We start from the raw sequence: 14,469 nt of genomic DNA, 5'->3' as shown, positions 1-14,469 counted from the left end.
AGTAACATTATCATTGTGAATGCTGTCAATTCTCTCTCTTTAGTGATTCAGAGCCCCCCATCCCCCGGCTCCCACCACTAACAAGCATGATAGTGAAAGACCTTATCACTGCTTCTTTTGACAATTGCAACAGGCTTCTCCCTTGTCCAGCCTTTTCCCATGCCAATCCTTGTCCACAAATCATGCAGAATTAAGTTTCCTAAAGCACAGCTATAGTCGTCTCCTTGCTGTGGTGGACATTTGTCAGTAGAAGCTGCCCAATGTCACTGAACATCCTCCCATATTTTGGGCTGATGTCTTCCTAACATAGAAAATGTACATCCCAGACTCCCTTGCCACTAAAGCTCAGGTTTATGATTTCAGGAATCCATTCTTCTGTAAATGCATGTGGGAGGCTGGATCTTCAGGAGTGAAGGTGGGATGTGTTTTCATGACAATAGCTCCTGTTTCCTGGCTTCAGAGCCAAAATGTTTAGCTCACCTGAAGTTTCTATAAGCTACCTAATATTGTGTGGAAATTCTCTTTCAGCTTGGACTAGGCAGAGTGGATTCTGTTGTTGGCAACTAATAAGCAAAAAATTAAAAGTAAATATTGATGGCTCCTCGGTGCCTAATCAAATAAATATCTGCTCCCCAGCCTGGCATCCACATTTCTCTGCAATGTCTCAGAGCAACAGGACTTTCAAGGCCATCAGACTTGTGTTTCTATTTTCCTACTTGTGCTGCCTTTGTTAAGTGCATTTCCTCAGATTTTATGATATTCCCCCTATAATCATAGTTTTCCTGCATTAGCTTCTACTTTGGTTTAACAACTGAAATAAAATAACCACCAGGAACAAGCTTTTTATGATGAGGGCATTCCAAAATTTAGTGTGTGGCTCTCTCCTCTTTGATTTTTAGACACTGAGATCAACAGCTCCCAAAGGCCCCAAATTATGCTAATATATGTCCTATATAAGTATAAAACCCATCAAGTCTTGCTTGGGAGAAAACTCTAAAACATTACAGGGGAACTTTATTAGCATCAAAAAAGCATTTTTGATGATGTCTTTCTACACACCTTTCATTTTCTTCTCATATTTTCCTATCTTTGACTGTGTCTATACAACATCAAATGTAAGTGAAAAATTCAATCAAAGAAGTTTTTCATGTTATGCAGATAAAACATCTGGAAGATTTAATTTCTTCTCTTCCATCCTGTGGATGGTCTTGTAGAGATTTAGTCTATGTCATTTACCAAGATAGCTACTTCCTCATCTCAGTCCATCCTTCACCTTCACACGAATTTTTAAAAATCTTTAATTTTTGAGAAGCTCTTTTCCACTTTAGAAAGACAAAGGCTTCACCAGACCTTTGAGGATGCCCATAGAAAGGGATGCAATATTCATTGCTAACCTGCCTCTTCCCAGTCTTGCTTTGATAATGTTGGAGATGACGAATTGAAGAAAAGGATATTTGGATCAGAATAGGAAGGTCCTGACTTTGTTAAGCCCTGTGAATATGGAAGTAATTGTCAAAATCAGTCCTGGACCCTCTGCTGGACGTGGTACACGTGAAGCCTCCGTAGGCATCATTGTTCACTGACTGCTGGAAGGGCCTAATGCTGCCTGTCACTGTGGCCTTGGATCTGATACCATGTTGCTGACATTGACTCTGAGCTACATTGTTCTCATTAGTAGTGACCACCTTGGTTTCCCAACTGATGGGAGCTGCACTGCCCTGCTTCAGTGCTGATGGTCGACGCTCTATGTGAGATCTAGTCACAGTTTAATAGCTTCCCTTTCCTTGGCAAAGAAAACATTTTTCCAAGATCTACAGTTACCATTGAAGCCAAGTTCATTTAGACTAATTGTCCTTCTTCTTCTCCCATTCTCACTCCCCAGGCGTGCTACAAGCATCACTGTCAACTGGCAGTGTCAACCACGCCACTGAAAACCAAAGTGTAGCAAGGTAAGAATGATGAGAACCCAGAACCTTTACACCATCAGGTGACAGCCTTTTGGATTACATTCTTAAAAGATTTTAATGGGCTTCCCTGGTGGCGCAGTGGTTGAGAGTCCGCCTGCCGATGCAGGGGACGTGGGTTCGTGCCCCGGACCGGGAAGATCCCACATGCCGTGGAGCGGCTGGGCCTGTGAGCCATGGCCGCTGAGCCTGCGCGTCCGGAGGCTGTGCTCCTGCAACGGGAGAGGCCACAACAGTAAGAGGCCCGTGTACTGCAAAAAAAAAAAAAAAAAAAAGATTTTAACTATATCAGCCTAGTTTTAAGAATGGCAAACACCACGAAATTCTACTGTCAACATTTTGCATGATAAGTCTTTACTGATTGAATTTTAAAGAGTAAATGAAAAGCTTTGGGGGGGTTTGTTTTACCTAAATGAATTCAAGTTTTCTTTGTTCTGCATAGTTTAACTGCCATTACCATAAATAGGTCATTGGTTTTGACTTCATGAAACTACTGGAAGTTCCCATGATAAATCTCTGTGCTGGCATTTTATATCATTATATAATAATAATATAGTATATAGTATATATGTAAGAGCATTTATATATTTAAATATTTATAAAGAGATAAATTAAGTTATACTGAATTAAGATATTTAATTATGAATTAAATATATTTAAAGATATAAATATTTAAAGATATATATTTAAAGCTTCCCCTCTAGTGTGGTGAATGAAATATTTAACGCCAACTCTTATGGAACAATTACTTATTGGCTAAGAGGGAGTAATGTTTGCATTCACTCCCAGCTTTATGAATCATCTGTCTCATGATCGCCAGTTTGCTGGATGTGATGATTTAGGGCCTGTTGGAGTCTGTGAGATTTTACAAAAGAGGTGTTCACCGTCTTTCAACACATTTCAGGAAGGTCAGGCTTGACCATACCACCTAGATAACCATGTTGCTGGGGCAGATTTAATTTGTGTCCTGGTAAATTATCTACTCCATACGTTGAACAAGACTGGAAAATCGTGTCATCTGGTTGCCAGATGCTTTAGAGAAAATTGAGATGAAAACACTGAAGTTCAGTTAGTACTTTAATAATTTCAGTTTTATTATTTTACAAAGCTTTTCAGATAAGGATCAAGCATATATATATGCTTGATATCTATCTATCTATCTATCTATATTCTGACTCCCTTTTCAAAAGTTTATTAAAATCCACTGTCTTTCAATTTAAGGGACTAGAATACTACTCAAGTTGCCATCTCTTGGAACCCCAAGACACTCAGCAGGAGTGAAGTGATCCTAAACATAACCCTTTAATATTACAGATTCTGTGGGGCTGATCCCAAAAGACTGAGGAATAACCTGGGGTGAACTTTATGTATCTAACCATTTGTATCCTTATCAAGAAGCTGAAATACATCAGAGATTTACTGTTTGGGCTGAGAGCCATGCTCAGGACGGGCCCACACTGATTACACTCTGGGAGTAATTATAAGCTGTCTTCACACTTGAACTGTTAGTGAGGTGAATGCACTTTCTCCTTCCTTTATGAGGCTATCATGAGCTTTGTAGTGCCTGGTAATTAAGGACCATGATGACATAGTGGAGGCCCCTCCACTGGACACCCCATGTGAAGCTGAGCAACATGGTGGAATGGGCTGGGAACTTACGGCTGGAGATCCTGGACTTGAATGCCAATCCTGCTACTTATGAGTGGTTTGACGTTGGACAGGTCTCTCAGTCTCTCTTCTTTATCATCTGCAAAAGGCGGATAATCGCATGTTCTTTCCAGGCTATTGGTCGAATGAAACGAGATAATACATGTGAGTACATCTGGCACCTGGTGGGTCTTAATAAGCATTAGCCGAACCCGAATCTGGACTCAAAATCACCAAACACTGGACAATGTCACTGTTGCCAGCCCTGGACCAACTTAGTGTGCCTGCACCCTGGAAGAAGCAGGGACTCTCTTGGTTCCTTGTTTACTTTGGAAATTCCAGTGCACGATGGAAGGTTCGAGGCATCAAGGTTTAGGGAGACACGATTCGGTTCGGAAGTCTCTGGGAAACCTTGGAAGAGGAACTTGCTCCGCCTTCCTGGGTGCCCTTCAGGGTGGACGGGGAACTTCTCAGACCACTCTCCCAGAGACCCTTCCACATCGAACAGGACTCTCAGGCCTCTTTGTAGTGCACTAGAATCCTTTGGGATGTTTGGGGGCTAGAATGAGCTTCCAGGGGCCGAGAAATCGTCTTTGGTCTGAAGTTGCTGGAGTCACATGCTTTTGATCACCCTGAGCAACACAAACTCATCTCTTGTTACCCAGACCTAATGGAGCTTGTCTTACTCTTTAAAGAATCACCACTTCCCTAGCGCAAAGGCCTCCTTGTGGTCTGAGGATGCAGGGCTGGAAGGAGAGAGTCCGGGGAGGAGACAGTCACTGCTTTGGCTGGAGGGTCGCTCACTTAATAGAGTGGAAGGAGCATGGGACTTCACAACTGCACAGCATCAGTTCTTGTCTTAGCTGTGCAACTTGGCCAAGTTCTCCAGCATAAATAAGCCTCAACTTCCTCATCTGTATAGTGGGTAGAATGCCACCTATCCACAGGCTGTGAGTATTAAAGGAGATCACAAGTGTTTAAAAATCTACACACAGTAGGCATTCAATAAATCTCAGTTCTCTTCACTGACCCCCAACTAGCTCCCTCATTTTTTCATGTGGTCTCAGACCGTGTGCATGTGCCCAAACCCCTCTCCCATTCACGGCTCAGTCCCATTTTCCTGGGGCTCCATTCCTACACGTCTCCCATTTCCCACCTAGTTTCTACATCCCAGCTTCTTTTCCGTTTGGTCCTTGAGATGCTCCCCTGCTAGTTGCTATGTCCTCCCCGGCACTTCCCATCCCAGTGTTTTCTTGGGCAACCCCTTTGTGGCATTTCTGCTCTGGCTTCCCCAGGTGGCTGTGTGCCTCTCGTAGCACTGGGGTATCCAGTCTCCTTGGTCCTCAGTAAGCAAGTGGGCAGTGCCAGGCAGAACACCAGCTATTAGGCCAGGGTGGTGCAGACCCCCTGCCCCTCTGGCTCGGTGGGGAGGACAGCATTTCCTGCCACTAGCCCGGGTGTGTCTGCGGGTGTGTGGGTGACGGCACTCGCTGTCTGCATGTGAGTGGCCTTCTCCTGGCAACAGGGAGAGAAGAAGGGGAAATAAAATGCTGGCTCATGACTACAGAGCACCTTTCTTATTGCTGCATTTACCTCCTTGATTCTCACCATGGCATCCAGGGACCATGCAAACAGATAAAGACAGGGGGAGCAGAACAGAGGGACCAGGTACAATAAAGAGGGAAAGGCGTGCGGGTAATGGGTGAATTGATTTGATTTCATATACATTTATATCAGCTCTTCTACCCAAACCTAGAAAGATGTCAAAACGTGGGAACAACGAGAGCCTGGGAGAAAACTGAAAGAAATCCAGGCTGGAATAAGAAAACACCCTTTAATACTCCTGCTCTTCCTTTCCGTGAGGGGATCCTGTGCTAGAGAGGGCTGCCAGGTACATCTGTGTCAGCACCGTTCTTCAAACTGTAGGTCCTGACCCAGCAGAGGATCAAGAGATCAACTTAGGCTGAGAGCCAGCATTCTTTAAAACTTTTTGATTGAAGTATAATGTATACAACCACATACATAAATCTTAAATGTATAGCTCAGAAATTTAAAATTTTATGTATGTATGCATAAAACCAATACCCAAATCAAGATATAGAACATGTCCTGCAACCCGGGAGCTTCCCTCCTGTGACACCCAAGTAAATACTCACCCACTTCCCTAGAGACAACCACTGTTTTGACTTCTATGACCACAGGTTAGTCTTGGCTATTCTTAGTCATCATATAAGTAGAATCATACAATTATACTCTTTTATCTGTCTTCTTTCACCCGAATGTTATGTTCATAGGGCAGTAGTTCATTTTTTTATAGCCATGTGGTAGTTTATTGTATGAATACACTGCACTTTAAGGCATTAATTCTACAGTTGAACATTTGGTTTATTTCCAGTTTTGTGCTGTGACTTTACAAGTCCTTTGGTGGACATCTTCACTCATTTTTCCTTGGGTATATTCATAGGACTGGAATTGCTGGGTCTGAGGGTTGAGGCATGTTTATTTTTAGAAAATACTACCAAACAGTTTTCTAAAGCTGAACTATCCAGTGTGTTAGCCGTTGGATGTAGGCTATCCTTATGGCTATTTAAATTTAACTTCAAACAAAATTTTAAATTCAGTCCTACAGTTACACCAGCACAGTTCAAGTGCTCAATAGCCCCTTGTGGCTCGTGGTCATTGTTGGGACAGTGTAGACAGAGCCCATTTCCATCCTCAGAGAACTTTCTCTGATGTTCCAAACTGACTTCCAGCATTTCTCAAAACACGAAATCAGGTAGAACACATGAGAGTGCATTCTATCAAGTAAGGGTAACTATTGTTTCATGAGTCTTTTGTTTCAGCAATATTTTTGTGGATGTGTGTACTCAGTTGTGGTGTGAAGTGTATTTCTCACCATGGGTCATAGTAAAGGCTCTGTCAAGGGGCAGGTTTTTGTGACCTTTGGCTAGAAACGTGGAGGGAAGATGAAGAGGAAAGGAGAGGTTGTGAGGGAGGGGGATACATAAGGACTTTTGTGGACCAAGTGGGATTTTTGTCAACCTAATGCTTCTTGGTTATGTCGTACAAGACTGCATAGGGTACAGATTAATTTCTGGAAGTATATATACTTCCTGTAAGTTTATTCTTCCGAATGAGTAGTAGAGACAGACGCTGTTTAGTGATGGATGGTCTCAGCTTTCCATACTTCCCAGCCTGAGGCATCTACTCGCTCCATGAGACTTGACTGGCCCTGCGTGGCGCTGGCTCACAGGGTTACTTCAGTGACCCACTGGGTACATGCAGGATGTAATGAACCACCGCTGCTGCCCAGAAGAGAGCTGCTTCTGTCAAGTCAATGCCAATGGAATGAAATGTCAGATTAGCTTTGCAGGCCTTCAAACTCTGATGTGTGCCATTTGGTCACCTCGTCTTCTGGTGGTACAGTACATTGCAGATGTCCTTTAAAAGCTCATTAAATATAAGCAGTGCCCCAAATTATGGCGATTGTACAAGATGTTCTCAATATGACATTATTTCTTTAATCAGGGAACAGTGACTCCTGCATAGTTTTAACAGTGGAAAGTGTTCAGTCACCAGAAACAGATAGAAAATCAAGCAATGATTTCAGACTTCTGAGCAAAGTCACAGAAAACTCTTGTTAGTTCCAGTACCCTTGTAGAGGTAGCATCACATTCTAGTCTGATCCCCAAGAGCCCATCTCAGGCGATGACCCCACGTGGGTCTAGGAGGTGCCCGTGGTCTTCAGAAAGCCTTCGACCCCGGGTCACCCTTGGTCCTAATGTCCCTGGAGTGATGATTTGATTCCAGAGGCAGGTTGTTCCACGTGTGTCAAAGCTGCCTGGAGATGCCAGATTACACTAAGGACACAGCATCACGCCATCTGAGCACATGTTGTGAAATCAGCCTCACTGAACGGACTGTGAGAATTGGGTATAAAGATCTTTCCCCGTCCACTGGCATCTTCCTTCTCTTCAAGGATATCAGTAGCTAAGCCTTTTTTTGATAGACGTGTTCTTGAAAAGTCATGTACGTTAAATTTGGATACACTGAATCCTAGTTCCCCTGGTCTTTTGCTCCAGCATCAGTTTTATAAATGCTCATACCTGACCGCTCTTCAGTGAAGAATGACTCCAGCAGTTATGCTTCTCCGCCTGCCTCCGCCTTCTGCCACACAGAGGATGGTAAACAGCCCCTTGCAAGTACTGGATGTGTATGGGCTGGTGGTGGGAGGCCACTATTTAAAAGCATCTTATCATTAATTATTTTATGACTTTGGGTTTTCAAAGTCAAGTTTCCTTAAACTGAGGCATGCCTGTATCATTAATTCCAATCTGATCAACCGTGTGTCCCATTGTCCCCACATCACATAGAACTGGTGGACCCCACTGCATTTTATTGAGTCCATCATCCTAATACTTAATTTTCTATGACAATTGTTGACTCAACATATGATCTAAATTCAAGGCCTGAGCCTACAGCTTAGGACTCCTGGCATCCAGGATACATCAGAGGTAGGAAGTATGTTGCAGCAGATTCTTTGCTGCCTCTCTCGAGGCCAGCCCAGGTATCCCCCGCGCATCACAGCCCTCCTCGCTCCTGGGCTCCCATGTGGCTTCAGAATCTTTCTGAACATAGCAGTTCAGGCATCCACTTATCAATATTCAGAATTAGTGAGATGAAACTTACTTGCCTGCTCTGGAATCTATCATTTATGGGTGAATTCTCCTTCAGTGAATCTAAGGCTGAAAAGAAATCTCATTGGTTTAGACTGCTTTGTCTGAGCCCTGGCCAGAGCACATTTATAGAACATAGAATCGTGTGTTCTTTAGTCGAATGGATTGTCACAGTTTTATCCCTTCGCTGTTGGTGTATCAGAGAGGCACCAGAGCATGAGAGAGTCAGAGGGACCTGAATTCAAATCCCGGTCCTGCAGCTTACTTGCTGCATCACCCTGAACAAATGACCTAACCTCTCTGAGCTTCAGTTTCCACAGCTGCAAAATGGGATGATAAAATCTACCACAGAGAGTTGTTGCGACGTTCTATCAGGAAGTATTAGTATAATGCTTAGCATATTGCAAGCACTCAATACATGGTAGTAATTATATTATTTTCAACTGCTGTGACTAGTTGTAGGTCTTAGGTTCTCCTGTGTTGGAATTTAAATAAAGACATGCATTAGTCATAGGAAACATAACCTCAGTTCTCCAGTTGGGACCTACAAGGAGGGTGCCCACAGTAAAGGCAACGAAAGCAACCTCAGCTGGATTGTTTTTGCACTTTCTCTCCAAAACATGGCTATTCGGATGGGATCCAAAATTAAACCCTTAGGAGACAATAAAGTAAGCAGACAGCTGTTGCTGCAGATCTGCATTAACCTCTCAGCCACGCCCCTTGGATCGCCTCTCCAGAGAAGCAGAAAACACGTGAGACACCACAGATTCTGCAGCAGAACAAGAATATGACCTGGGAAATCCTGGAGGTGGCTCATATCACGGGCAGACCTCTTCCCACACAGCTGTGCCCAGGCCTGTTAAATTTGATAGGAGGGCTGGCTCATAGAATTACTATTTTCTCCGCTAAGTATAACGCTGTGAGGAAAAGAGAAGGGAATTCACTAAAAGAAACGAGTTGATGTCCTTGTTAAGTAGGAAGTGTTGGCTCTAAGTGAGCCGTGTGGCTCTAGCTACCTGTCGGATGGCATCTCCCACAGCCATCCAGAATACCTTTTGGCAAGCTTACACTGGGCCATGAGGACCGGAGTACAGCCGTGTCATGAGAGCACAAGCCATTCTTATCAGAGAACATCAGCAAGAAAGAGTAGAGATATTTTTACTTGGGTCCTTTCAATTGAGTTCATCCTAGAAGCCAATGGAAACAATTCTTCAAATCACCACCATATTGGACTGAGAACACATATTGTCTGACATCCTAAGAGAGTACTATGACTGAATCTCACGGAGATAAACACTGCAGCTACCACAGAATCGGGTGTTTGGTGCAAGGAAATAGCTTCTGGAAAGCTCTGTCCACATGGTAAGGGGCTGCCTCACACTCTGTGCTTCCCTAGAATGATGAGTCCCTTCCACACACTGTTCTCACCTCTTTTACTTGAAACACTTGTCAATAATCCTCCCCACTCTCCTGTGACGCACTCATACACGAGCTCAGTGGTTCTCAAACTACAGCAGCCCTGGGAATCGCATAGAGGGCTTATTCAAACACAAATTGCTGGGCCCCGCCTCTGGAGACTGTAATTCAGTACTTTTGGGGTTGATCTGAGAATTTGCATTTCTAACAAGTGCTCAGGCGATGCTGATGTTGCTGGTTCCTGGCCCACATTCTAAGAACCACTGCTTTAAGGACTCGTGCACAGAGCTGGGGTTAATGGTTGGTTGTGTGAATGAATGAGTGAGTGATGAATGAATGAATGGATGGATGGATGATGGATGAAAGTCCTCCTTAGCTACCTCTTTTTTGGCGGTACGCGGGGCTCTCACTGTTGTGGCCTCTCCCGTTGCGGAGCACAGGCTCCGGACGCGCAGGCTCAGAGGCCATGGCTCACGGGCCCAGCCGCTCCGCGGCATGTGGGATCTTCCCGTACCGGGGCACGAACCCGTGTCCCCTGCATCGGCAGGCGGACTCCCAACCACTGTGCCACCAGGGAAGCCCCTACTTAGCTACCTCTTTAATATACTCAGAATTAATATTTTTGTCCTATAGGGATATCCTCGGCAAAGTGTACTTCCTACAGTAAAGGAAGCCTATTTTTTTTTTTTTCTATTTGAAGACAGTCTTTTTCATCCTACCAGGCCAAATATCCTGCGATAAGTAGTTTAGTCTCTCTTGCTAATTCCAGGGCACACGGAGTTCTCAACTGTGAAGGTGCCAGAAGTTCTCTGGATTCAAAGTGTGTCTCTACAGATGGACAGATTGGGGAGCCAGACTCTTCACTGCTTTCTCTGCTCTAAAAATTCTCAGCGTTTCATTTGAACACATCAAAGCGAGCTGGGATGAAAGACAAAATGAGCTTGACACTACAAAAATGGTGCCTGCTTGGGCGCCATGACACGTGAGCATGGCAAGGGCTGGTCTTGGGCCATCAACCAGCTGGGGCTTCACCTGGAGAGCCTGCTGCTGCTGGCCTGCCTTTTGGCCTTGGTGTGAGCATTTTTCACCCAAATTGGGCCACTCCTCATCCTTGGTAACAGGGTAACAGCAGGTTCTGTCAACCGTGGTTGTTTCCCAGCTGTCTGTAGGCATGTTCCATGGCACCAGATTTGCTGTTTGATCATTTTAACAATTAATTATATTACATGTTGCCATTGTAATAGACTGACATATTTCTATAGAAGAGTAGAAAAAAGGGATAAATCACTTCCTACCACTGTAAAAATAACCCTGTTGACATTGACATTTTGTATATTTCTTTTCAGTTCAGTTTCTAGGCTCAGGATTATTTGTTTTTAATATATATGTGATGAGCCTGTATCTGTATCTTCTGCCAAACACACTTTCTGCAGAAAAGGAAGTCTTTTTGTTTTTAAAGACTTTGCTTTTTATTCTGCCTCACCAACTGACCTGCAGTGGGTAGTTTAGTCTCTCTTGTTAATTCAGGGCGCATAAAGTTCTCAACCGTGAAGGTGCCAGAAGTTCTCTCTTTCTAGCTTTAAAAAATGATTTTATAAAGTAGATTTGCAATTTTCCCACTTTAAAAATCTGATTTTAAGAATGTGATTACTTAGAATCTTAAGCTGATTTTGTATTCTTTTTCCATTTAAAGGGAATGTGATATATACTTCCCAGTGATAATATAAACTCCTATCGAATTACTTTAAAAGTCTCCTTTTGACCCTCCTTACTTAGATCAGTTGTAGCCAGAAAACAAAACTAAACTAAAAACCAAAACCAAAACAATGGTAGGACAGAAAGTGTGAAAAGCAGCACTGAATTCTATTCAGTGTACAACACCAAGGCTCTTCCAATGAGCCAAGGAAAAATGGCATCATGACTGTGAAAAACAGACTGATTGGTTAAAAATTAATCCTGAAGCCTGATCATTAAGTCTAAAATAAAATCAACTTTGAGGCTCAAGTTATCAAGTTTAGTGAGTCTTCATTTATGCAAATGCCTAGATGCCTACTTCCTTTTGGGTAGCAGAAACCAAGATGGCAGGATGTGTTCTCTTGTTCAGGTAGAGACGTGTGATTTCCAGTAGATCTGAGTTCAAGTCTTAATTTTCACATGCAGGGGATGATTCCTCTTCCTCAAATTGCCTTCAGGTAGCATGGCACTGCTAGAGGGCAATTTCGTTTTCCATCAAGGGCTGGTAAGCAGACATTTCTGATAGCACAGGGTACCAGCTAGGGGTTGGCTGGCGCTCTTAAAGGAGACAGTAACACTGCACCAGAGCTGTTAAATATGATGATAAAAATGTAAACAAGTGTCCCCTTTTTGTGGAAAAATACGAATTATTTAATTCACTTCTGAAAATTTAAAAAAAAAACCCAAAGATTTTTAAAAATGAAAGACAACTTACTGGATGAATATCCACATGCACATAACATGTAGGCTTAATCTTTTTAGAACATGGAAAGAATATGCATCCCCAAGACACTTATGAAGACAACAGTCCTATCAAAATAAAATTGCCATCACTGAGACCAAAAAACTATTCCTTTGGCACTTAAAGGGTCTAATAAAGTTTGTTCCAGTTATGTTGGCCTAGCATGGGCTGACCACTGTAGTAGTTTGCTAGGGCTCCAGAACATGGCACCACAGACGGGGCAGCTTAAATAACAGAAATCTAGTCTCTCACAGTCTTGGAGGCCAGAAGTCTGACAGTCTGGTTACTACTCCCAAACACATTTCACTCACATTCCAACTTCCCTCGGCAGTGGCACCACCCAAATCAAATCCTGTGTTGAATATGAGGGGCAATTCCTACAGCGGTCCAAGTGGGACGGATTTGCATTGATCCTACAGTTTGACTTTGCTTTAGACCGATAGCTGAAGGGCTTGAGAGGCTCGTATTCACTGAATCTACTTTAACTCTGATTTCTTAATTTTTTTGAATATTTTGTGATACTTCACCGATGTATTCTTGGTATGTAGAATGAAGAGTATATCTCTGTCTGACTCATCTCCCTAACGAGATACATGTTATCTGTCTGACGTGAGTGTGCCTTGGAGGTGATGGTGGATGCTTCCTTACTAGCTTCTGAGATTTATCTGGAGAACAATAGTTGTTATCCTTTAAAAATGACCCTCTGAGAAAAGAAGGCTTTCTGTAGGCTGAGACTGAATCACCTGCATTTCTAACTAATCCTCGAAGGTAGCTTCTTCTTTTTTTTTTTTAATCAATTTATTTATTTATTTATTTATTTCTGGCTGTGTTGGGTCTTTGTTGCTGCACTCGGGCTTTCTCTGGTTACAGTGAGCAGGGGCTACTCTGCATTGTGGTGCGCGGGCTTCTCATTGTGGTGGCTTCTCTTGTTGCAGAGCACGGGCTCTAGTCACGCAGGCTTCAGGAGTTGCAGCACGTGGGCTCAGTAGTTGTGGCTCATGGGCTCTAGAGTGCAGGCTCAGTGGTTGTGGCACACGGGCTTAGTTGCTCCGCGGCATGTGGGATCTTCCCCGACCAGGGCTCGAACCCGTGTCCCCTGCATTGGGAGGCGGTTTCTTAACCACTGCACCACCAGGGATGTCCGAAGATAGCTTCTTACACCCTCACATCTGACTGTGGGCAAGGACAGCCCTAGAAACTTCCATCTCTTGCTCCCAGAGCTGTGGTCAGAGGCCATGGGAAGATCACATCCAGTATTATGACAAAATGAGTAAGGACATAAGTGTAAAAAGTGGGGCGAAATGTCCTTGAGCTAATGTAATAAACACTCTGAACTGCCAGAGTGAAGCGAAACCAAACCAAACAAAAATAGCTTCAGGTGAGAAAGATAAATTCTCAAAATCTGCATATGTCTAAAAGCTGCAAGCTCAATACACACCATCAGGAGAAAATTTCCCTAGGGAAATAATATCTTATTGGTACTACCTCTGAGCAAGTCAGAATTGTTAAATGTGAAAGAACCTGCCACCTTGTCCAAATGCTTTCCTGCTACCAGGATGCGTGCAATTGAATTATGCAGAGAGACTATCAATCATGTATTTATTCAGCCTTTCATGATCAAGTCTGAGTTTGGGGTAAATCAAAGTGAAATCATGACCCCCAGGGTTTTGTGATGGAGGTGATTGAGTGACCCAGTCGTTGGGGGTTTTCTGAATCTCAGTGTGAGACAGTCTCCCGTTTTACATTCAGAGTCACAAATGCTCCCACAGAGCCATGCTGGGACCATACAGACATTTAAACGGTTGGCCTGGTGCTCAAAAGTTAAGCGGCTGAAAGCACAAAGCAAAGATTTAGCAGCAGGAAGCTGAGTGAAAGTGTTCGCTTGGCCGGGCATTGAGAAATGCGTCCCGATGGGGAGAGATGCAGAGATTTTGGACAGGAAGCCCTGCCCCTCCCCACAGTGTCACTCAAGGTGGCGGGTCCCCCACCTCCACCCAGGCCACCTCCCACCGGTCACCTTATGGCTGGCTTCTTGCATCCAGCGTGGAGGAGAGGCGCCCAGGTGGGTGATTCTCGGCTCCAGCCTGGCATTCTGATGGAAGGCAGAGGCAGACGGCTTTTGAATGGTCACTGCCATAGATTTCCATTCGCCTGTCCTCATAGCTGCTTCTTTCTGCGTTTCACAGATCTGCTCTGGGCGAACCCTTGGAACACCCTGGCCAGGGGCATTTCAGGGTTAACAGCCTCATGAGGAATCAGGGGAGAAGTCAAGCTCTGTGTCGGGCCAGTG

This window comes from Hyperoodon ampullatus, assembly GCF_949752795.1.
Source record: "Hyperoodon ampullatus genome assembly, chromosome: 16".
Classification (NCBI taxonomy): Eukaryota; Metazoa; Chordata; class Mammalia; order Artiodactyla; family Ziphiidae; genus Hyperoodon; species Hyperoodon ampullatus.
Note: the sequence above shows the minus strand (reverse complement) of the source record.